Source organism: Athene noctua, chromosome 1 (assembly GCF_965140245.1).
Source record: "Athene noctua chromosome 1, bAthNoc1.hap1.1, whole genome shotgun sequence".
NCBI classification, from domain to species: Eukaryota; Metazoa; Chordata; class Aves; order Strigiformes; family Strigidae; genus Athene; species Athene noctua.
This window is the reverse complement of record NC_134037.1, coordinates 96,571,450-96,595,613: the sequence shown is the minus strand read 5'-3', so window position 1 is coordinate 96,595,613 and position 24,164 is coordinate 96,571,450.

Below are 24,164 nucleotides of genomic sequence, written 5' to 3'. Positions count from 1 at the left end.
TATGGAAACATCCTGCAAATATGCAGGAGGATGCTCCAAACATGAAGCGTATTACCTCTCTTTCTTGTCCATGAGATTAAGACAAGAAGTAAAGGGATTTAAAATGCTGTAAGGGAGATTCAGGTAGGACATTAAACAAAGCTTTCTGGTGGTAGAGCTTATGAATCACAAAACTGGGTATGGAACCTCCGTCATGAAACATTTTTAAGAATAAGAAGGACAAACTTGCCTCAGATAATTACAGTTAATGTCACTGGAGCAAGAGCATGGGTGATATGTGCTCTCAAGATTCCTTCTAACTCTCTCTACTGTGATTTGAAATTCAACCTTTTCTATTTTAACAATATATTTTCCTGTATTTTGTCAAATAAGAAAATTTGTCTACTGAAAGATGGATTTTTTGTGTCATAATTAAGCTATAGCTCCTTTGGGTCGAATTTAGAAACAAATTACTGGTTTGGAAAAATTACTGAGTACCATCTCAGTATTCCAACTCAGTTTTATTATGGGAATCAATCTTTTTAAAGATACCATTAAAAAAGAGCAATACACTGGACGGAGCAATAAGCTAGAATAATTGTTCAAATAATATCCCATACCCAAAAGACAATGCCAGAAACTTTTCAAAATAAACTTTTCTACATAAAAGGGAGTTTCACCAAACATACGTAGAGAAGAGGATCTTTACCTATCTACCTTCTATACTCTATTTCTCCTATACTGTAAACAACTATATGCTCTATGGAAAAAACTTGGATGTGGGGAAGAGTTTTGAAAACATGCTCATGAACTCTTGCCTAAGGGTTTGTTAAGGGTTTTTTTGTTTTGGCTTGTTTTTCCCCTTATATCACATTCGCTTATACTGGTCATGATCATATGAAATATCAGTATTCAGATCCCACACACTCTTGACATTTTGATCATAAATGCAAGACACAAGTTGTAAAAAACTTGAATTAGTATTTCTTATTGGGAGTCTTATTGGCTTTGAACTGGGAAGTTTTGAAATAAAGCCAAAGAAACAGCCAATGCTACAACAATACGCTATGTAGTCAATCATACGATATGTGGTTTTAAAATAATTTCATAGCAAATGCAGTTCAACCACCTATGGTCTACAAATGCTTCATTCACATTAAATAAGGAAAACCTGCAAATTACAAACATGATACAAAGAAATGTACGTTAGTTCATGAGTGATATATTAACCCAGGCACTGCTAAAAATCATAAAACATAGCTGGGCAAGTACTACTTTTCACCTTCACAGATTGTATGGTGTCAAACAGATTGTGACCCTGGGCTGAAAATTCACAGAGCATTGAAGGGATTAAATGGCATTATTATATTTCCATAGACTGAGAAGAATATGGAGGGGAAGGAATGTGGACAAACTCTTGAAAAAAACAACTGCAAATAACAGGATACCTTAACTGCAATTCAATAAAAGTAATTTTGCAGCTAAGACAAAGTAATGACCACATTTCTGAGATTTGTAATACATAGCAGAAGCTGGGCCCAAGGGCAGTGCGTACTTATTACTGGCAGTGGGTATGCTCTTTCAATACACATAAAATATTATAAAGCTTGATCTGACACAGTCAGCAGATAGTCTGCATGTTATGTTGTTACAATGAGTTTAAATTCAAGAACAGCTCGGAGCCAGAAGTAAATAAATAAACTAAGGAAATAAATAAAATAAGAAACTAAGTAGATCAACTAACCTTTCATAGAAAAATGAGTGGAAAAACCAATGTAGCTGTCAGCAAGACCAGCTATACTTCTGCAATATCATCTTCATCTCTGAAGATCACCCCACCTGGCAGAACTCAGGCGCTGAAAAATGTCAACAATAGGAAATAAGCAAGGGAGGGAGAAATCAAAATGTTTGTGTCCACCAAGAACTGTGGAAAGAGTAACTTTCTGTCAAGGACATCTGGTTATGGGCTAGAAACTCCTGCTAATTTTGGAGGGTGAGCTCCTGAGCTTTTTATATGTTAGGGGACAAGGTCCTGTTGAAAACACTGATAACAAGCAGAGCCTCCTGAAATGAGTTTCTACAGTCATCCCCAGTCAACCAGGATCTAAGAACATATTATTTCTCATAAAGATTAACAGATATCTGCTCTGATCTGGGTACTGTGCTTCTGTGAGATGGCCTCAAAATGCACTTTGGTTGTTTGTGAGCCCTCTTCCAGATGTGAGACAATGGCATGGGGTAATGAACCTGTTTTTCAAAGGAACTGAAAGCGGTTCACACTTCTACTCCTTGCTAATCTTGAGTGTCAGTGAGTGGGACCATCAGCTGCCTCCTCACAGAACGTTACCATCTGAAGGCTTCCACACTGCACTCTTCTGGCCATTTTAAGTTGTATCTTAAATATCCAAAGTAAGAAAAAGTAAACCCAACATTTCACTCCTTGAATATGTGCCTTTAGTTTTGGAGAATATTTCTGAACTTATAGTATAAGACAACCTGACTGAGTCAACTACTATAGAGCATCCAAAAGACATGAAGAAATATCCAGAGTCTCTTTCACTATCCAGACAAAATGTAGCCATTGAAGAAAATCCTACTGTGTCGGTGTCAGCTTTTCTGGAACCACTAAAATATATAGACATTAAATGACTTGAAAGCCTCCGAAGTTAAATTACTGTTGTTAGGCATCTGTAAGTACCTTCTCCAAAACTTAAGGTTGAGGTTCCCCAGGACCAAACAGCTTGGTGAGCATATTACACCTTTTGCCACATTTTGCCAAGTGTTCCACAGGATCTGAGTGCATTTTTTGTTGTGTCTGGGTAGGAAGAGAGTTTAAGTTTGATTTCAGTTGCTCACTGGAGAGATTGAGCACTTCTAAACAAAATACAGAATTTACCAAAACCAAGCTTGTTTTGGAATTACCATTTAATCATAAAGGACTGCAAGTAAAATTTAAATCAGAGACAAATATTTGAAAAAATGAATGAAAATGAAAATCTATGAAAGAGATGAATAGAAAAACATCTTCCAAAACCACCCAGGCTGCTACTAAGTGAAGTGACAGAAAGTGAATGACTGATCCAATGGAGAATTTGCCATTGACCTTAGCGACAACAAATCTTGACTTCCCTGCTGTTCAACTTAACCACTTTTTAGGAAGTACTCTACTGGGAGAAAGATATTCAGAGGTTAAAAAGAGACATTGATTTCTCTCAACTCATTCAGTCTGACTTGGGAAAGACAAATGGCAAAGGTGTTGAATGGACAAATGTAAAAGGAGCACGTAGACCAATGCATAGAGCTACAATTGCTCCCCACACCAGGATACAGTTTTCAGGTTTATTACTCACCAAGATGAAGGATACAAGTTGAAATTCAGAAATTACCCAGCTATCAGTCCTGCAGTTTTAGGACTTGGAAAAGAAAGTCACAGCAGGCAGAAGAAATTACCTTAGGCCTTTTCAAAGTCTAAGACAGTTTTAATGCAGGTTTCAAAGTGCTCTGAAAATCCCCCCTGACCCAGCAAACATGAATAGGTACGATGTTTACAGACAGTGACTACTGGCTGGGGATAAGACAAGCAATTGTTCCTCACCTTATATCTTGCCCTCCAAAACCTGTTGTCTCACAGTACTAGAAAGCCCTGAGCTCCATTATGCTTAAATTGCTCTATATTACTACATCCTACTGCTGTTTGAGGTGGTTTGTTATAGTTACGCTCCTGCCAGGCAGGTATAAGGAAATAAATGATACATTTTGATACAAGGCTATTTTGCTGAACTGGATGGATTAAAGAACTGGTAATAAATTTCATTTTTCTCTTCTAGGCCACTGGTGCAAATCCAGTCCAGTTCAATAGTGACCAGAAGTTATTGCCACCTGGCAACAGAACTGTATCCATGTGAAATTGGTTGTCAGTTCTTAGCCTAGCTCCTAATGACTTGGTCATGAAATGACCACCACTTCTGACACAGATTGGTCCCAATAAAGCTGTATTAACACCAGCGCCCAAGGACAAGTTGGGTAGAACACTCCCTCTGCTTTTTACATGTCAGAGAGAGTAGGTCACGTTTTTGATTTTAAAAGTTTTCTTCATTAAAAAAAAGTAATGTTGTCAAGACTGGAACTTTTTAAAGTGAAATATAAAATTCAGTACAAAATTTTATCTTTTTATGGGAAGTGTCAAGCTGAAATATTTTTTCATTTTATCTTAAAATGTTGTTCTGCTTTGGAATTTTAGTTTTTAAAAAGGGAAATGACATGTTACAATGAATGTTTAAGATGACAGCTAGGGTGGGATTCATTTTACCTAACTTTAGACATCCACAGTGTAGGCGTCAACCTCAGAGCTAGTCACCCCAGGTTTCCTTTATAGTCAATGGAGAGAAATAGGTACATTTACAGTGTGATTCATCTGACCTATTTTAAATATCTACTTTGATATGAATAATAATCTTAAAATTACTACCTTTCTCCACTGACTATAGTATGAGACTACAGAGACTATCTCAAGTGGAGATTTAGCGGAGACACCTACTACTGGTCAGATGAGTCCTCTCTCAGTTGTCTAATGCTTTATTATATACCCATGCTTTTCAGCTTTTTAACACTGAAAACCTTAACTAAGAAGATATTTTCAGTTGAAATAAAAGAACAGCTGTAGGTTGTTTCAGAATTTTCATTTGAAGAATAAACTTCTTTTCCAAGTCAATTCAAAATTTCAAGTGGAAAACTATTACCTATGTATGAAGCTGAAGGATATACTAAGGGACATTTTAGTGGGTAAGAAGGATGAAAAATCATAGCTTCTCTGAATCCTGTGTCTCAGATCTCATAAAAATGCTTCCACTTACAACTACTGAAATCAACGGGAAAGCTACAAGGCAGTTGTGTGGGACGGAGAATTCAGCCATTTTGCTTTCCACTGAAAGCTGCCATGAAGGAAATGGAAGAGAACAAGACACCTAGGATAGCAGAGCGAAGAGACGGGAACAAGTGGGTCTGGTCATGGGAAGCATGCAGTGAGTGGAAAGAGCATAAAGAAATAGGTGTGAAACGTGGCTGAAAAGAAGGGGCATTTGTGACGGTGGGAGAATGTCTGAAAGGAAGGTAAATGTAAGAGCATAGAATGGTTAGCAAAAGAAAAGGAGCTGTAGAGACATTAACATTTTGCATAAAATTTAAAAATCCAAAATGAGGATAAGTATTTTCTCACAGTTCTGATCATTATTTCCTACGTTGCCAGGCACACATTAAAGTAAAGAACTGTGGATCCTACTCTTCCCTCTATATTTAGTTTATCCCCATTCAGCTCCAGAGTTGTTTGCAGCCCTCCTTCCTCTCTCTCATTTTATACTTGCACAGATCCAGACCTTGTTGTTGTAGACCTTTGGCTGCATTGGATTCTGTCCAGGTTCAGCCACACAGCTGGGAATATAGCTCATTTCGTTCAGCAGAGCCAAGTATATTGATAAAAACACATTTACATTGATTGCCTCTGAGCCTAACACACAGACTTTCTCCACCCCTCTGCCTAACAAAGCTGTGAAGAAGATTTTTGACTTGCCAATAATCTCACAAACAAATTAGCTTGATTTTAACTCCATTACTCAGACTAATCTCTCTTGGATTTCCTAGCATTTACACAGGAAATAGTTCATTCATTATAGATGGTGTGTACACTTAGCTTTTGTAATTCAAGGAATGTGTTAGGTGCTTTGTGGTGACATTTTTCTTAATAATGTGGGCAGCACTGGAACGTCTTTCTCCAACTACCATTCTCTTGGTGGATGCACATTATTTAGATTGAGAGCAAGAAACTGTCTCAGGTGGTTTGCAGGTACAAGTGAAAGTATCTGCTGGAAAGGTTAGGAATAAAATTGAGCTGTGCCTTTGCCTAGAAAGCAATCCCAGACTGATAATGGTGTTTCATGCAATTATGTTTTAGCAATTTTCAGTTGCCTTCCTCCCCTTACCCCTTTCTTTCAACTAGGATGAAAAATGAAGGTATAGGAATCTGTGCAGAGGTTTGAAATCAGACCAGGAAAAGGCAGGAGCTTTAGGCATGTCTTTAACACTGATTCACTCTACAGCTGCGCACTAGCTCGTATCCTCTCTGCTTGGGTGGAGCAAGTCTCCTAGGTGATGTCAACCAACTAGTGATCCTGCACCCAAAACCAAACACTGCTACCATCACATTACTGCTATGCAATTCTACTCTAAAAAGCAGCCACAGCCCAGAGTTCTAACATCTCATTGCTTTAGAAATGAGCTAAACTTCCCTTACACAGCCAAACATTTCAGTGAGTGGCAAAACAAGCGAGCTCTAGACATTCCAGACAGCCTCCTAACTCCATGTGTTCCTCACTGAGCTGTAAAGAAGGTATGTGGATATACAGTATTTTGGCCATAAGCCACTTTATCATTTTGAGTTTTCACTCTTTCTCTTGTCCTGAAAATACACTTGTCTCCCAAATTCACAGGAGAGTAATATTAATACTAAGTACAACAGCCAGCTTTTTTTATGTTGTAGATTATATGACTTGGCAATGACTGCCTTTCCTGAAAGCAGAGGACACCAACAAGATCTCTGGCACTGACTGCCTTTTTGTTCATTTCTGTCATTCCCACACCAGAGTTTTTCAGCACTTTGCTGTCCGTTCAAGAACTAATCTTCGTGTTGCACAGAAAGAATAATGGACATGTGAAAGTTCACCTGGGAAAGATGCATGCTTTACTCTAGCAATGAAATAAAAGCAGATCAGAGCCTTAAATTGAAAGTTGTGATGGATAATGTGTCAATAGAAAAGTCCTGGAACATAAATGACCTTTCCTTGTAATGTACCATTTCTTCTCTTTGGCTGGAAAAAAAGGTTTAAAAAAGTAGCTTGAAAAGAATGGTAGTAGCCCAGAGGACTAAGCAAAGATAGCATAATTACATGAGAAATTTTTGCTAATTACTCCCTTCTGGTCTTAAGTGCCAAAAGACAATGTTTTCCAGGTCTATATGTTTCCCCAAATAAGCCATTAATAAGGTTTTATCATTCCAATACAGAATCCCATAACTTACAAAACCACTTAGATGTCTGTGCTGTGAAAGATGGCTCATATGATTTGCAGATCTGTTGAGCAGGAAAGAAATATATTGCAAAGGCTCTTTGTTCAATTTAAAAGCTAAGAGTAGAAGAATAGAGGAGCAGCAAGAAGACAGTGATTGGGGTAGTTTACACACAAGCAATTTTACTCTCTCAGCATCACAGAAGATATGATGTTCTGTGCATCCAAATTCTTGTGCTAGGCTGTCAGAGCTGCATAGCTACTTGATAGTAGCAGTACACAATGTCCTTAACCCAGCTTCACATGGCGTCCTACTACCACCATGAGGCCTTAATTTGTTCTTTTCAGAAGCCTACCCCGAGAGCTCTGTCCACCTTAGCTACTTTCATCTCTGTAGCAAGTTTATTCTCATGAAGAGCCTTGCCAAGTCAAGGCAGTGTCCCCCTCTCTGTGAAATCTGAGCTCTTCATGTTTGAGCTGTAATTTCAAGTGGCTGCAGGGAAACCCAATAAGCACCGAGCACAGATCTGCAGTAATGAAATGTGTCTGGAGTAGTGTTTGCAAGCATATGACCATCAGTAAAGATTTACAACACAACATTCAGCACAGACACACCTAAATAAAATCTAAATAAAATAACCAGTGAACAGATTTTTTTGGTGTGTTTTTGCAAAAGAAAAAGGGTAGAGGAGAAGGAAAAGCTTCTAGTTACTGCAGGAACTGATAAAAGGGAAAATTGTCTTCAAAATTACATTACATCCTTTTTTCAAAGCCTCAGTAGACAATATAGAAATTCAGCCTAGGTTAGGCTTAACATTTAAGGAGGTGACATCGCTATTGTCAATTAATGCTACAGAAGATAAGTACTGAGAGACTGCTTCTGGTCTGAGTTTCCCTAGTATCGTTGTCTTGATCTACCACTGTTAACTCTGTTAAAAATTCAGATAAACTAAGAAATCAGGATAAAAACAACAACTACAAAAAAAGAGCAACAGATAGGAATCCAATTTGAGCCAAAACCTGCTCACATTCAGGTGAAGATTTGTTCAGGTCTTTATCCCAGATGGGTACCCTTACCTTGAGTTTTTTCACTGTTGTACAAAGGAATCTCTTTAAAGAGACTGCTTAGGTGGGAGTAATCTGAGTAAATACAGATGTTTCCCACACAGACCTATTTGTCTAAATTGGATCAGATTAACCATGTACTCAGAGTAACGAGCTCACAAGTGGACATCTATCTTTCATATGTCAAAATATAGAGAAATCCAGCACAGTCCATTTCTTTCAGAGTCCAGTGAGGGTAGACTTACAATAGCTTATAATAACATACTTGTATAAAATTACTTTGCTGTCCTTAGTAACAGTAGTCACAAATATAAGTCAGCACATATTATAACAGAGATTTAACCAGAAGCCCCCCCCAAGCATTCATATGTTGCCTGTTGACACACATTGAAGCCCATATTGCTATATCATTGCAGATATTGTTACCTATATTTGCTAGACTACAACAGCACAGAGATGATAGCGAGTTTATACTAACATCTTTTTTGCTGGTCAGATAAATCTCCCAGGTTGTTTTCAAGGTAAAACAAGCACCTTTTTCTTCAACAAGTTTAGGGGCATCTAGCACTCTGTTTTAGCTGGTATAGCTGGCAGTGACTCATTTTCAATGAAAACACAAAAAGCAAGATAAACAGGAAATCTTATGATTCCTGTCTCCACAGTTAGGCTTTAAAAGCCATTAGAGTGATCCTGTCTCTCTAGTAGTCGCCATGGACCCTGGCCACTTCCCAAAACAATGAGCACCATCCTCATCCCTGGGAAACTATCATGGTTCCAAACCTGCAATCTCAGCTGGCGGGAGGGGGCAGGAACAACTGAACAGAAGAAAAACGTCCTACAGAATTAATTAGGGAGTTTGAAACACAATGTGCACCTGAGAATCAAATGAAGGATCTGCTTATACAGCGTTGGGAGAATCATTGATCACTCTGAACAGAAACCAATTCCCTCTCCTGGAATCAGAACTGCCTAAATGTATGTCATATTGCCTCTAGTTAGTACCAATCACTTCTCCTCCAGCTGTGGTGATAAAAATATGTGTGGGGGATACTAAATGGCCCCAGTGAGTTCTCTGATGGGTCTAGAAATTGGAACAGGATCTTATGTATGTCGCTCTTTATACAGCTAAATCTGTTTCTTTCTTATAAACTCTTAGTTTTTTCTCTCTTCTTGCACCCATTTTCTACATACCTTTTTTCTTGAAGACACATAGATTTACTTGAATGCAATTTGTGTTTGCAAAATATTCTACCATGAGAAACATTCTGAAACAAAAAAAAAAAAAAAAAAAAAAAGGAAATGTTCATTTTGTGTGAATTGTAATTTTACTTCCAAAGGTCATTCATTCATTTACAAATCCACTCTAACTGTCCAGCTAACTTCACTTTCACACTCATACCAAATCAAACTATTACTGAGAGTTAAATAAAATTACTTCACTGTGATTTTTTTTTTTTTGTAAATGAAAAAAACTCCAATCGACTTCTTTCAGCTCCTGTTATTTCTGGTGTCTCTCTCCTGCTCAGCATCACCATAAACATGAGCTGAGTGCCTTCTAAGCAAACATATCACTTACTACTGAAAGGCACATCAGCTGAGGATGGGAGGTATAATTACAGGGAGACTGCTAATATGCCAGCAAGAGAAGCAGCAAACCTCAGTGGAGAGACAATTAGAATTTTGAAGCCCTGAGTTGTGCCACTAACTATGCAGTTTTAAGTACAGCATGTACCAGTTTCCACACCAGTGAATTGGGATGGCTGGTATTTTAATTCCTTCTTAAAATATTTTGTGATCTTATAATCCAAAGTGCTAAACATAGCAAAAAAAAAAAAAAAAAAAAGTAATCCTACTAATAATTATATTTTTGCACTACCATGAATTTTACTGTTGTCTTTTTTCATTAACTGATTAAAAACTAAACATGGGTAGAACTGGCTCAGGACATTTCAAACACATAAAATGAACATCCATAAAAGAAATACAGGTATAGACTTCAAATAAAGATAATATCAATCGAATGAGAAGGCTAGATAATGTTGGAACTTAGGTAGTATGTTAAATTCTAAGAACCCATAAAATGAATATTTCTGAGCTTGAAAGATGGTCAATACAGAAGTGCCCTGAAGGTCAATGCTGGGACCAGTGTTTTTAAAAATGTGTTACTAAGCCAGCAAAAGTAGACAGCAAGTTATTGAAAACTGATAGAAGGTTAAGTTATTTCAGCTAATAACAGCCTGCAGAGGATTTTTAAATTCCCCAGCTATACTTAAAGTCATTGGAGATCTGGGCAGCATGATGGCAGATTAAATTAATCATGGATAAGCAGGAAATATTGTACATTGACACAATACAAAAATCAAAGTCACTGACAGTCTCTAAGCCCAGCAACCAGCTACTCTAATGCAGAAAGAAATGGAGGAGCCAGCACAAACAGTTCAGAAGCTAGATGATGAGCACAGTTAAAATTACTTAGGTTAGAGCTAGCATGAGACAGGTGTCTCCTGTAAGCTTGAGTGCAAACAGAGTGTTTGGCATCTTAAACCAGGGAGAGAGAATAGCCAAGAATGTTTCATTTTATGTATTTTGTACAGTATAATACACAGTTCACTCAGTCATTTCAACAAAACTGGTTGTTCACCTTTAAGAAATGTAGAACAGGATTGATACTTAAGGGGGGGGGGGGATTACGGGCTTGGCTGGATTAATAGATAATGAAGATTATGTATGCTGGAAGGGAGCTGCTTGAAATATTTGTATAGGATTCAATGTAAAATACTTTCTTAATATGAACAGTTGAGAAGCTAAAAGAAAGAGAAATGGAAAAAAATATGAACACAAGCAAGCACAGAACTTGCAGTGCAGGGAAGAACCATAGAAATGCAACTGAAGGCAATTAAGGTGATTTGTTTTAAATAAGGACCAGACAAATTATTAATCACAGATTCATCAAGGTTGGAAAAGATCTTAAAGATCATCCAGTCCAACCATTGACCTAACACTGACAGTTCCCATCTACACCAGATCCCTCAGCGCTATGTTGACCCGACTCTTAAACCCCTCCAGGGATGGGGACTCCACCACCTCCCTGGGCAGCCCATTCCAACGCCTAACAACCCGCTCTGTAAAGAAATGCTTCCTAATATCTAGTCTAAACCTTCCCTGGTGCAACTTGAGGCCATTCCCTCTTGTTCTGTCACTTGTTACTTGGTTAAGGAGGATCACCCCCAGCTCTCTGCACCCTCCTTTCAGGTAGCTGTAGAGGGCAATGAGGTCTCCCCTCAGCCTCCTCTTCTCCAGACTAAACACCCCCAGTTCCCTCAGCCGCTCCCTGTACGACCTGTGCTCCAGACCCTGCACCAGCTTCATTGTCCTTCTCTGGACACGCTCGAGTCATTCAATGTCCTTTTTGTAGTGAGGGGCCCAAAACTGAACACAGGAATCGAGGTGCGGCCTCACCAGTGCCGAGTACAGGGTAAGATCCCTTCCCTGTCCCTGCTGGCCACGCTATTGCTGACACAAGCCAGGATGCCATTGGCCTTCTTGGCCACCTGGGCACACTGCTGGCTCCTGTTCAGCTGGCTGTCAATCAACCCCCCCAGGTCCCTCTCTGACTGGCAGCTCTCCAGCCACTCCTCCCCAAGCCTGTAGCGCTGCTGGGGGTTGTTGTGGCCCAAGGGCAGCCCCCGGCATTTGGCCTTATTGAAACTCCTCCAGTTGGCCTCAGCCCATGGCTCCAGCCTGTCCAAGTCTCTCTGCAGAGCCTCCCTACCCTCGAGCAGATCAACACTCCCACCCAACTGGGTGTCATCTGCATGACTGAGGGTGCACTCGATCCCCTCGTCTAGATCATCAATAAAGATGTGAAACAGGAGTGGCCCCAACACCGAGCCCTGGGGGACACCACTCGTGACCGGCTGCCAACTGGATTTAACTCCATTCACCACAACTCTTTGGGCCTGGCCATCCAGCCAGTTTTTTACCCAGCAAAGCGTGTGCCCATCCAAGACACGAGCAGCCAGTTTCGCCAGGAGAATGCTGTGGGAAATGGTGTCAATGGCCTTGCTAAAATCAAGGTAAACTACATCCACAGCCTTTCCCTCATCCAATAAGGAGGTCGCCCAGTTGTAGGAGGAGATCAGGTTTGTCAGGCTGGACCTGCCTTTCATAAACCCATGCTGACTGGGCCTGATCATCTGTTGTCCCACGTGTTGTGTGATGGCACTCAGGATGAGCTGCTCCATCAGCTTCCCAGGCACTGAAGTCAAGCTGACAGGCCTGTAATTTCCCAGATCATCCTTCCAGCCCTTCTTATAGATGGGCGTCACATTGACCAATTTCCAATCTGTCGGGACCTCCCCCGTCAGCCAGAACTGCTGGGAAATGATGGAAAACAGCTTGGCGAGCACCCAGCCAGCTCCTTCAGCACCCTCGGGTGTATCCCGTCTGGTCCCATAGACTTGTGTGTGTCTGTGTGATGCAGCAGGTCACTGACTATCTCCTCCTGGATTGTGGGGGAGTCGTTCTCCCAGTCTCTGTCCTCTGGCTGAGGAAGCTGGATTCCCTCAATACAATTAGTCTTGCTATTAAAGACTGAGGCAAAGAGGCATTAAGAACCTCGGCCTTCTCCTCATCACTTGTTACCATGTTTCCTCCTGCGTCTAGCAGGGGATGGAGGCTCTCTCTGGTCTTTCTTTTGCTACTGACATACTTACAGAAACATTTCTTGTTGTCCCTTATTACTGAAGCCAGATTAATTTCCAGCTGGGATTTAGACATCCTGATTTCCACCCTCCATAGCCTCACAGCATCTTTGTAACCACTGTGAGGGGCTAACCCCTTCTTCCAAAGGCTGTAAACTCTCCTTTTCTCCCTGAGTTGCAGCCAAAGCTCCCTGTTTAGCCAGGGTGGTCTTCTCTGGCATCAGCTTCTCTTAGAGCACCTGGCGACAGCTTGTTCCTGTTCCATTAAGACTCCCTTCTTAAAGAGCGTCCAGCCTTCCTGGGCCCCTATACCCTTCAGGACCATCTCCCAAGGGATCCTTTCAAGCAGGTGCCTAAACAAGACAAAGTCAGCCCTTCTGAAGTCCAGGATGTCAGTTTTGCTTCCCCCTCTCCTGGCCTCTCTAAGAATAGAGAACTCTATTATTTCTAATTATTTCTAATGAAAGCTACCTTTGTAGTTAGGTAGTAAAGGTATTTGAATCCTACATTTCACAAAGCCGACTAAACCAACTAATTTACCATTCGATGAGCACCAGTATTCATTGGTCAAAAAGCAATTGTAATTTCTGTGCATTCTGGTTTTTTTTTCTTCCCTCAAGCATTGTAAATTCTGTTCTTGAGAAGTTTGACCAACTGGCTATTAAAAATCCTAGCAAAAATCTTCCCTGCTGCCCTGTCTGTGCCTATGGAAGTCTTGACAGGTCTCTCAGCTACAACTGTTATCTGGTATCCAACCTACATATTGCTTTCCACAGTAGCTGCCTGCCATCCACATTCAACTCTTCAGTTACCTCCTTCTAGAGGGTTTTGTTCTCCTCCTTTGACTCAGCTGGAATTTTATTTTATTCCACAGGTTGCTCAATGAAATTAATGGTACTCATCACGGAAAGTTATTCTTTAACATAAATAGGATAGGCAAGATTGAATATGACATAACCATCATGACTTTTTGCTCTAAGAGGACAAAAAAATTGCCCTGGTACAAAAATACACTAAAATATGTCCACATCAGAAATACATAGAATTTCCATCACTATTCCTTTGTCCTTAGGACAGCTATGATTAAGTCATTCCTGTACTTGTGCAAGAGATCTGTAAAGTCAAGTCAGTATTGGGCTCCAGAATTTCTGCTCAGGAGAGAATACAGAACACAGAAACCAATAGCATAGCATAGTTTAAGCTTCAGTATTTTTTTCTGAATGGAGCAAGCCTACTGAATCACAGCCTTATATTAAGCATTTAACCTATTGGTTGCCACTTTGTTATAAAACAAGTGCAGATACATGCTGGTAGAAAAAGCTCCTTGAATCATCTAATGAAAAGCTGCAATGACATTCTCTATTGTGCTTCACAATAAGAGTTTCTCTTGTTTCATTTTGCTTTAATTCATCAAATCAGAAAGAGAAGGAAATAGAAGATAAATTACTTTTTTTTTTTCTCAGGTTGACTGAGCTTCAGAGAATGTCAGGTCTGGTCTCGCTTTCCTTAGGATTGCCCAGATGGCTCCTTTGAAATGGATGTGTCTAATTTTAGAGCAAGAAAAGGAAAAAAAAACCTAGAGAGTCTAAAGCAAGGTGACTTTTCCTGCAAGCTTTGATGTGTTAAGATTCTATGGCAACATTTTTCTCTCTTTCCCTTTGTTTGACTCTCTCTCTCAGTCTCTCTTGTTTCCCCACAGAGATGCACATTTGTTAGCTTAAAATTAATGAAGCACAGAGATGTATCTCATGAATGGAGACTGCTCTGTGTTTGGTTCAGCTGGAATGTTCTTAGCATGTAAAGGGCACATTTGCTTTATTTCTTTTAGTGGCCAACCTGAGAAAAAGATATGTCCAAATCATGTTATGTCATACTAAACTGGAGTCATGGGGCAACATGGGGAATGAATTTCAGGTTTCCAAGGGGGCTGGCCATGGAAGTGAAAGAATGAAATACATGTGTGTGTGTGTGTGTGGGGGGGGGGGGTCCTGTTATTAGAGATGCAGGTATTTTGTTAGTTTGTTTGGGTTTTTTTTTAGATTAATTGTGTTCTGACTATACATATACTAATTTATAAATACAGAAGCTTATGATCTATCCAAATGATCGGTCAATTCACATTGATTTCAGTGATTCATGCAGACACAAATAACTTTTCCAAATTCTTATTCTGTAATTTTCCAAAAGTCATATTCCATTTTGGAATGAATTAAAAATTTTGTCCAAGCTGAAATTGAGACAGATGGACAAGCAGATACATTGACAGACAGGTAGATAACTATAGCTTTACAAGTAGGTTGAAAAGTATTCATTTATTCTCATTGAATATGTAAGTATCTCAAGACTAAAACTAATCACTGTAGTTTTGCTGTATAACTCAGCTTTCCTCTGTTTAATACAACACAAAGTGGTATGCACAAAGAAAATAATGAAGTATTTAAAAAGTAAAAAGCTCCATAATTAGAGCTAAAGAGCTGAAACTACTGCAGACAAAAGATACAGATTTCAAGTGAGCTTGAGATAAATCTTTAACATCTTTGACCTTCTTAGTTTACTGCAGAATAGCTGGCAATGGTGCTTTGCAATTGCATGCACAGTGCTTTAGATAATTTATTGTTCAGTTTGTACAGTCCTTTGTAATAAAAAAATTCAGCCTTCAAAAGCAGGGTCTATTGTTTTGGATAGGTAAAAGCCTAAGAGAAAAATGGGAGATTATACACATGACAGGAAAGTAAACCAGTTTTGCATTTGTCTGTCATGTCTGTCATCTGAAGAATAAGATCTTCACAACAAAATCTTCTAAGGTCTTCTAAATTTTTACAGTGTGAAATACTTAGGAGAGTTATTAAAGCAATAAATAAAACAATGACTTCACAGCAAAAAATACTTAGATTGTGTCTGTTCCTATAAACCTGGCTCATTTGGGAGCTCAACGAAGTTCAACAGGCAAAGAAAAGAGCTCAGGCAGTATGTCAAATTACTGCATTGGGTTTGGGCTATTAATTGAAATAAAACTTAGTCCTACCTAAAGTTTCTCTGTTCTATCTTCAGTACCCTTATAAATTAATTTTCTGGAGTCCTCTTCATTCAGACAAAGGTATGTGACAATAGATTATAATTTTTCTCTATGTTACTTTGAAAGATAATGTACAAGAGGTAGAGAATACTGCTGGAACTGATTGAGTCTTATTGGCTCTGGCTTTAGTGGTGCAAAGCAGCAGCTGAAGCCTAGGTTTGAGGCCAAATTGACGATCAGTTTGTCATTGCCTTCAGGAACATCATTATCTTCCATTCCCATGTTCTTTCTTTCCTGGAGATGGAAACAAGGGTCCATATTTTTCTTTAGGTATTGTAGAAAACTACAGTCTAGTGGGTCTTTGAGGTCCTGATGATGCATGTTTTAAAAAGCTTTTGACAAAGGTGTAACTCAGCACCATTTATCTGCAGCATATTTTCCATATATTGTATTGAATGAATGATTCTTTTAGAGTAAGAAGAGGAAGGCAGCAGTGTACACTTCGCTAATAACAACCATGAGTTTGAACAGGTAGACCAAGTAAAGGTCTTGCTCCAAGGACTCTGATTTCAGTGGAAGTGTCAAATCCTTTGCTTCTACTAGTTTCATCATTAGTAAATATGGTAAATGGTGTTTTTGTCTGATTATACCTATATAAAACACATACATCTTAGAATAAATATATACATAGAAATATCATCTATTTATGCTTCTAGAGAACAAGCTGTTTTCAATAAACTAGAGCTGTGATGAGACTTGGGAGTATTAATATCCATAATATTACAGTGAGGCCCACTTACAAGAATGACCTGAATTATGTATTTATAATTCAATGTCCCAAGCTTTTTAATGTACTCTTGAGGATAATTGTAGCTGCCATACACTGATGTTAAATACGGTGGGTATAGATTTTTTTTTTTCTTTTTTTGCCTGGTTTTCTCCATCAGAGATTCATTTTATTTCAGATGCTAGTTATGACTGTCCCAGACCTCCCCAGTGTACACCAACTGTGAACTGAATTTCCCTGTCCCAGGTCTTACTTTTAAAAGGCACAGAAAATAACCTGAAGAAAGCTTCCTGTTGGGGAATGTGGTGGAAAAATGTCAACAGTTAGTGATTGTTGCAGGAGATATTAAACAACCCAAAAGCTAGAACAAAAGAGTCCAGAAACTGAGCTGAGATACAACAGCATTACGAGGAATAGAGTCAGATCTGTATCCATTACTTACACAGATAAACCAAGGCTCTGGATTCAGACAGGGTCCTTGCAAGTACCAAAACATGAGGCAGATTCCCAAGGCTCTCAGAAGTCTTTAGTTTTTATTTTTATATTAATGAACAGATTTTCCAAGGAACAGGGTAGCTTAGTTAGTATAGTCTTTGGCACCTGGACTGAAATGAAGCTGGACAAATGACTGCTCTCACCTCTGCTCTCTTCCACCTCCAAAGCCTACAGCCCTGTGGTAATTACTCCACCTGCACACTTACCAGGGACATCTTGAAGCCTGCAGACCCAACAGGACCTCAGAGCTGCTGACAAGCCAGCTGCCAAAGACATCTACAGAGCCGACTTAGAAAGTCTGGTCCTTCTGTTCTTACCAATATGCTGTTACCCTGCTACAGCAAGGTATTTCTTTGTCAGAGTATTTTCTTCTTATACTGAATGCTATTCTTGCACTATTTTTCTATTGATAATGTATGTGTTTGAATGTGGGAGAGAATAATCAAGGAAACAGCTTTGGAAGAGCAGATTTTATAGACACAACTCAGACTTCTGACAGTATGCATTATTTCATGTCAGTTCTTCATCTCTTTGCCTTTCTATGAGAACAGATAGACTTGTATATCTCTTCCAATTAGAGACAGTGTTCTGCTCCTGTTTACACCAGTAAAATCCTCCAAAACACTGTGGAATAGCACTGGCAAAAGACTTCAGACTTAGGTGATTTACTTTTATGAAGAACAGCTCGATGAAAGAGAGAAGACAGAAAATAAAGTCCATGAGGAATAAGAACAACAGCACTGCAGGGTTACACTTCAGTGACTTGTCTTCTAGGTTATGGAGTGATGGCAGTCAGTGAGACATGGACACTGCAAAGTGGTCCATGAGATTATTGCAGAGGAAAAATTAAAAAACAAAGGCACTCTCACCCACACTGATGCAGGCAAGCAAACAAATAAAATGGAGGAAGTAAAAGGAATAAAAGAACATAGCCAAGCCTAGTTTGTACTCATTTGTAAATTAAAAACGTTGTGGCAACACTACAAAAAATGGTGCATGGATTTTCCTCAGAATGGGTAAGTGCCCATGGAGTATTTTATTAAGGCTAAATGGCATTTTGATTAAAGAAAGTGATAAATATTATTATGCAACACATTGAGAAGAATCATCAGCAGCTATGTTGGGATGAAATCATTGATTATTACAGTTCAGGACAAAGATGTATAGCAATGACTGATGCAGAAGAAGTGTAACGTATGGAAGATACATTAACAGAGCCAGTCTCCAACCTATTTTTGACAGGAAATTCTGTTTTAGAAACCAAGGACGAGATTTGCTGCCAAAATTATTCACACTTCTTCATTGAAAGACATGGAATTACACTGGTTTACCTGCAGAGGTCTTGCCTTTTACTGTGGAAGTAACTACTGTGCTTTGGTTTGCAAGAGTATGAAGTTCTTCCATTCAAAAAATGCAGTTTTAGCCTCTCCTCCATTGTAGCATATCAGTCAGACACTTTTCCATGAAACACCTTCATAGGGAAATACTTCTGTTTGCCAGAAAAGGTCTATTCTGAAGAATTAAAAATTTTAGAACAGGTACTGAACCCAAACTTGTCAATTTATGTGAGATTTTGAGAAATACATAACTGAATATTCGTTTCTGTTTCAACATTTAAATTAATTCATTCTGAGAAGGAGGGAAAAAAACGAAGAGTTTGTCCTGATTTTTATTTCACAGACACATGTTGCATTTGTCATAATTCAAGACAGCAAAAAATGTAAAACATCTTGAAAATTGCCTTGGAACAGAGAAAATAGCTACAACCAGATGCCTCTATGCTCAAAATGTATCCACTGTCTCCCACATCGCCAGCACACTGTCTCCCACTCTTACGTTGCCATGAGGTTATTAACCATAGGGGAAATCATTGTATCAGGCCCTCCCTTTTCTATCACTCCATTAATTGCTCCAACTCAGCAGCTGAAGAGTTAAGAAAGAAACTTTATCAGGGACTTTGTTAAAGAAAATTTCTGAGAACTGTTAACTTGCAGCATGCTATTTAAAGAAAACTTCTGCTCATCAGAGGATAATCTCAGAAATCTGTGGGTTTGCAAAGTGGCAGGTACCCAGCTCTCCCTTGGCTGAAAACAGCAGAGAATTACTTTCATATCTACCTCCTACATACAGGAACTTTTGCCTGGGTTTTTCTGCTCGGTTCCTCATGACAAGGCATTTCAGGCCATGCATTTGAACTTTGTTGGAAGTTTCTTTATACATTTAAAATGAGGGATGCTGAGCAAAGCTCTAAGGCTTTCAGTAGAACTGAGACATGGGTATGTGTTGTCAAATATGATGTGGGGTTGTTCTGGAGGTTTGTGCTCACTATTTCCAGGCTCAAATGTTAGTGTTTTCCATTAGCTCAGCCATGCCATCCCTTCAGTCTTTCCTGTTGTCCTTCTCTGAACATTTTCTAGCTTTGCTAAATACCATCTCCAGCCCAGAAGACAAGAAGTGAACAGTTTTTCAATATATGGGAATACAAGGGATTTAAACTTCTAAATTACTTTATAATCCAGCAAACAAGTAGTAAGGTGGGTTAATGGTGATGTGGGAGCCAACATGGATCAGTGTGGCTGTGATCACCAATCTGTGGCTGACACACCCAAATTTATTAATGTCCTCAAACGGATGTCTTTGTCTGGTTTGGGTGGCTTTTGGAGAGCCAAAAAACTGCAGACTAATTATGTTCATTACTTGCTTTCTTAGACTTGCAGGTTACCCCTGATTAAGTTTACCTTTGATATTTAGTCTAAATCTCTGCTCTTTGCATGTACCTGGAAAGACATAGTCTTTACTATACAAACATTTAACTAGGCTTTTTTTTTATGCATTCAAAAGCATAAAACTTGTGTTTACATTTCATTAACCTAATCATCTTGTCTAGCGGCATGAGTATACTTTTACTCATTTATTATCTCTGGTTTTACCCAGAAGTAAACTGAGGGTACCATTCTGCTGTTATTATTGCTGGATCTCTGCACTTCTGGATCACAAAATGTACAGACAGAGGCAGTTCAAGGAGGGGCACGTTTCCACACTTTTCATGGGCACTGACAGATCAGCCAGTCTATACAAGAGGACCTTATCTCTGCATGTGTCACCTGCAGCTGAATCCCATTTCAGATTGCCATCCAGTTTTCCAGCCAGCTGCCTGGGAAGCTGTGCTGTTTCATGTGGGATGCTTTGAACAGCTCCCCAGAAAGAAGAGACAAAGGGGAACAGAGATGACCCTATTCCTAAGGCCAGCCAGAACCCCAGGAAACTTCCTCCCAAAAGTAGTTGTGCGTCACACTTCTATCACCATTTGCAGCTTGTCCTTGTCCTTTTTATTTCCACAAAGGGCTATCCTTGCAGTAGAAGCAGCAGACACATGGACCTAGGCTTGTTTGAGCCCTACAAAGCTGTACAGAGATTACCTGCATGAGGATGTTTCTTATTCACTGCGAACCACACTCAGTGGGAAGCAGTACATAGGAAGATGCAAGACTGACACGTTTCCCTCTTTTTTTCCTTCTTTCTCAGTGTAACCAGCAGTAGCTAGCATTTCCATGCCAGGAAGTAGAAGCTGCTGGGACTGTTCCCCTCTTCTTTGCTGAGAGCTTAATATTCCTGTTTGCACTTTCTTAGCTGCTTGCACTGTGAGAGGAAAAATTATGAATGATGTTAGTGGGAATTCTGATGAGGTGGTACTTTGCAGTCACCCGTATCTTTGAGACGTGTTCAGGATGAGCTCAGCTGAGGATCAGGACAGCATGCCTTTGTGTTCTGTCTGTCTCAGGCTTCATCTGCAATGTCTCTGTCTTTGTTGATTGAAAATTATTCCTGATCTGCATGATGTCAGGGTGAGGTTGGCAGCCCACAGGAAAAGCACTTCACACAATGGTTATGTTTGCCTGCTTTATATTTTCCCCTCAGTAAGCTTGGCTAGAATCTTTGCCTCCTAAAGCAGCAACAGACAGATCCAATCACTGATTTGAGGACAGATGAATAATAACTAATAATAAGCTCTACAACACAGCAAGGGGCCTGAAAGTGGAAAGCTCTACATCAGTGGAGCTGGAATGGAAAATTTCATTAACAAAAAATTGGTTTGGAATGTATGCTTGTCTATGTGAGCAGCTGGGCTTGCTGGAAGCATGGGGGATGCAGCTACTTTATTAGTTAGACCTTTTCCTCTCCCCCCTTGTTTAATTAAATTAAGACACTTGATATGAAAACCTTTTAACATCTCTCCCAATCACCTGTAGGTATGGGCAGGAAGCTCATCCTATGCTTAGTCTTTCTGGCAGTCACTCAAGAGCTCTTTTTTGCTACAGTCAGCAGCAACACGTGTCATGAATTCAGGCAGACTTTTGTTTTGATGACTATTCACAGGCACAAGAAACTGCACAGATATCAGAGGGCATTGTAATAAATTTGCTTCTTCCTGCCCCATTTCTGCTCTCCGATTTTGTGAATTCACTGAAGTCAGCAAGGTGTAAAATACTCGAAGACAATGAACTCAAAATATACACCCGTACATAAACACATGCATATATGAATCTAGGTACATGTACATACAGGCATCATAAACAAACACATTAATATACCAAAAATGTGTGTTCAAACACATTAATATACCAAAAATGTGTGTTCACAGGGAGGATTTCTGCTGATGTCTACCTCAAATACCTGTTCAACACACATGTCCTCTGCAAGTCTTTGCAGTGTTGACCCGATAGAGTTCTTGCTCTTTCAGCTCATGCCAGTACACGTGTCATTTTTGTTTGGTAGTAAATTTGAAGAAGACTTATTAGCTTGGCTGCTTTTTTACTTCTACATAGTAAATTAACTGCTAGGTCTTCACTGCAATTTTTTTGCTTTTACTGTGCTTAGTTACAGTCTTGGATCAGAGTGATTGGCCCAATTGTCTCTAGAACACAGAACTGGCATGTTGTAATTGTGTTCTTTTCAGTTTTTCAGTGTTTGCATGACATCCTAGCTCTGCCAGAAAATCTAATAGGGCATAATAGGCCCAACTGAGTTCTGTGTAGCTCCACTGAATTTTAATTGAGCTACCTCAAGGAAAACTTAGATTTTTAATTATTATTATTATTACTCTCTCTTATTATTTTCTCTTCATAATATCATGGTGATTTTAAAACATGATCAATGGACACTTGTCTGGAATCCTACAGAGTAGAACACAATCACAAAAGGGATAGGAACTCCATTTGTAAAGCTCAGTAGAGCACATAAATCCACACAAAACTCAAGGCATACATTTATATTCTTTTGCCTTCTTTGGGACCTAATGTGTATGTCTGGGTGCTTTGCCTACTCAAGTGCCAATAGACTAAGCCAGCACTGTTGGCATGGTCAGTGACAATGAGGTATGGAAACATCCTGTTCCCACCACACAACTGCTGTAAGACTGATTCTACCATGATACTCAAAAACTGCACAGGAAAAATCTAGTCATGTTGAATATTTAGTCCTTTTTTTTTTTTTCAAATGTGACATTTCCAGATAAACATTATGTACCTGTTACTCATCCAACGTACAGCAAAACACCTTAAGAACAAGAAAGAGAAACAGTAACATGACAATCATATTCTAGGCAAGTAACTGGGAATTCCACATAAAAATTTCAATCAGCATTATTTTATGCCAGATTTATGAAAGTGTAGAGTCAGACCTCACAAATGTGGGATGTGATAATTCTATTCTGATCCATGTGCCTATTCATATGATACTGGCATTAAATCACAGTATGTTATAAAGCACCATCCATTCATGTTCTGAATTTGTCTGGCCCCATCTGTGTCACTGGCATGATTTGTTACTTCTTCTGGACCAGAGCATGGCAGAGGGATGTACCTATTATTCATACAACAGATTCTATTTTCAAACCACAGAGAACACTTTTGTTAACAGCTGGGAGTTTTTTTCTGTTATCACTATTTTATATAGGTAATGAAACAGTTGAGTAAAGTTGGATGGTTGTCTATCACCGTTCATAGGCAGTCTAGCAGAACCGTGGGCAAGTGTTATTTGTGAATGTCCTTCCTCAACCATGTTCCACAGCCCAGTGGTTGCACATGAGATAACCCTTAGTAAATTTAATTGCTTGGAAGTCCGGCACATTAAGAAAAAAATCCTCTTCTTCATTCTGGATGGTAGGGGAGTTACTAGCAGTGAAAAGATCCAGAAGTTTAGGAAGCTTCTAGCACAACTTTAATATTGTGGTTTTAGGTTAACTGTGCATAATGTGAAATTTGAGACTGTTTTGCCACTGATTCACAAATTAAAAATGGGAGTGTGGGCTAAATACATCAGATGAAGTATTCATAATGCATAATTCAAGTATTGGAAAGGCAATATTCCCATCAGTTTCAAAAGATTGGTCATATGTGTTTTGGTTTGCCTTCATCTTTTTTTTTTTTTCTTTGCCTTTTCTTTTTACATAACCCTACACTCATCACTAGATATATAACAGCTTTCAGCTCTGAAGAAATAATAGCACCACCGCCCTACATATCAACAACCTTTGGTCCACAGATTGATTTAACATTTCATGGTATCCATATTCTTAATTTATGATTGCAGGGAAACTGAGACAGAATCCCTTTAAAGTCCTCTGATGTAGTTGCTGTATAAAGAATCTGTTTTTTTACTAGCAGTTCTCTTCTTCAGTGGGAAAATAATCATTACATTTTATGGGTACTGATACACACAATCCCCATATTCTCAGTGGGGCATTTCATATTCTTTCTCACAATGTTAAGAGAAATGACCACAAAAATCCAGTTGACAGCTCTGTTATGTTTAGATCATTATGAACCAAAGTCTTCCAGTTTTCAAACATGCCAGAAACAAACATGAATATCCCGTTACTACTATGCTTGCGGAAAGCACTGAAAAAATGGAGATCTGAGCCAGCAAGGCTTGTGCACATGGAAAAACACTCCTTTGTGCTTCAAATGTAAGCATGCAGATCACTCCTCATTTCTTATTTAAAATTATTTTTCCAATCATTGCCATAATTCAGAAGATGAGAACTAAATCAGACCCAAATATT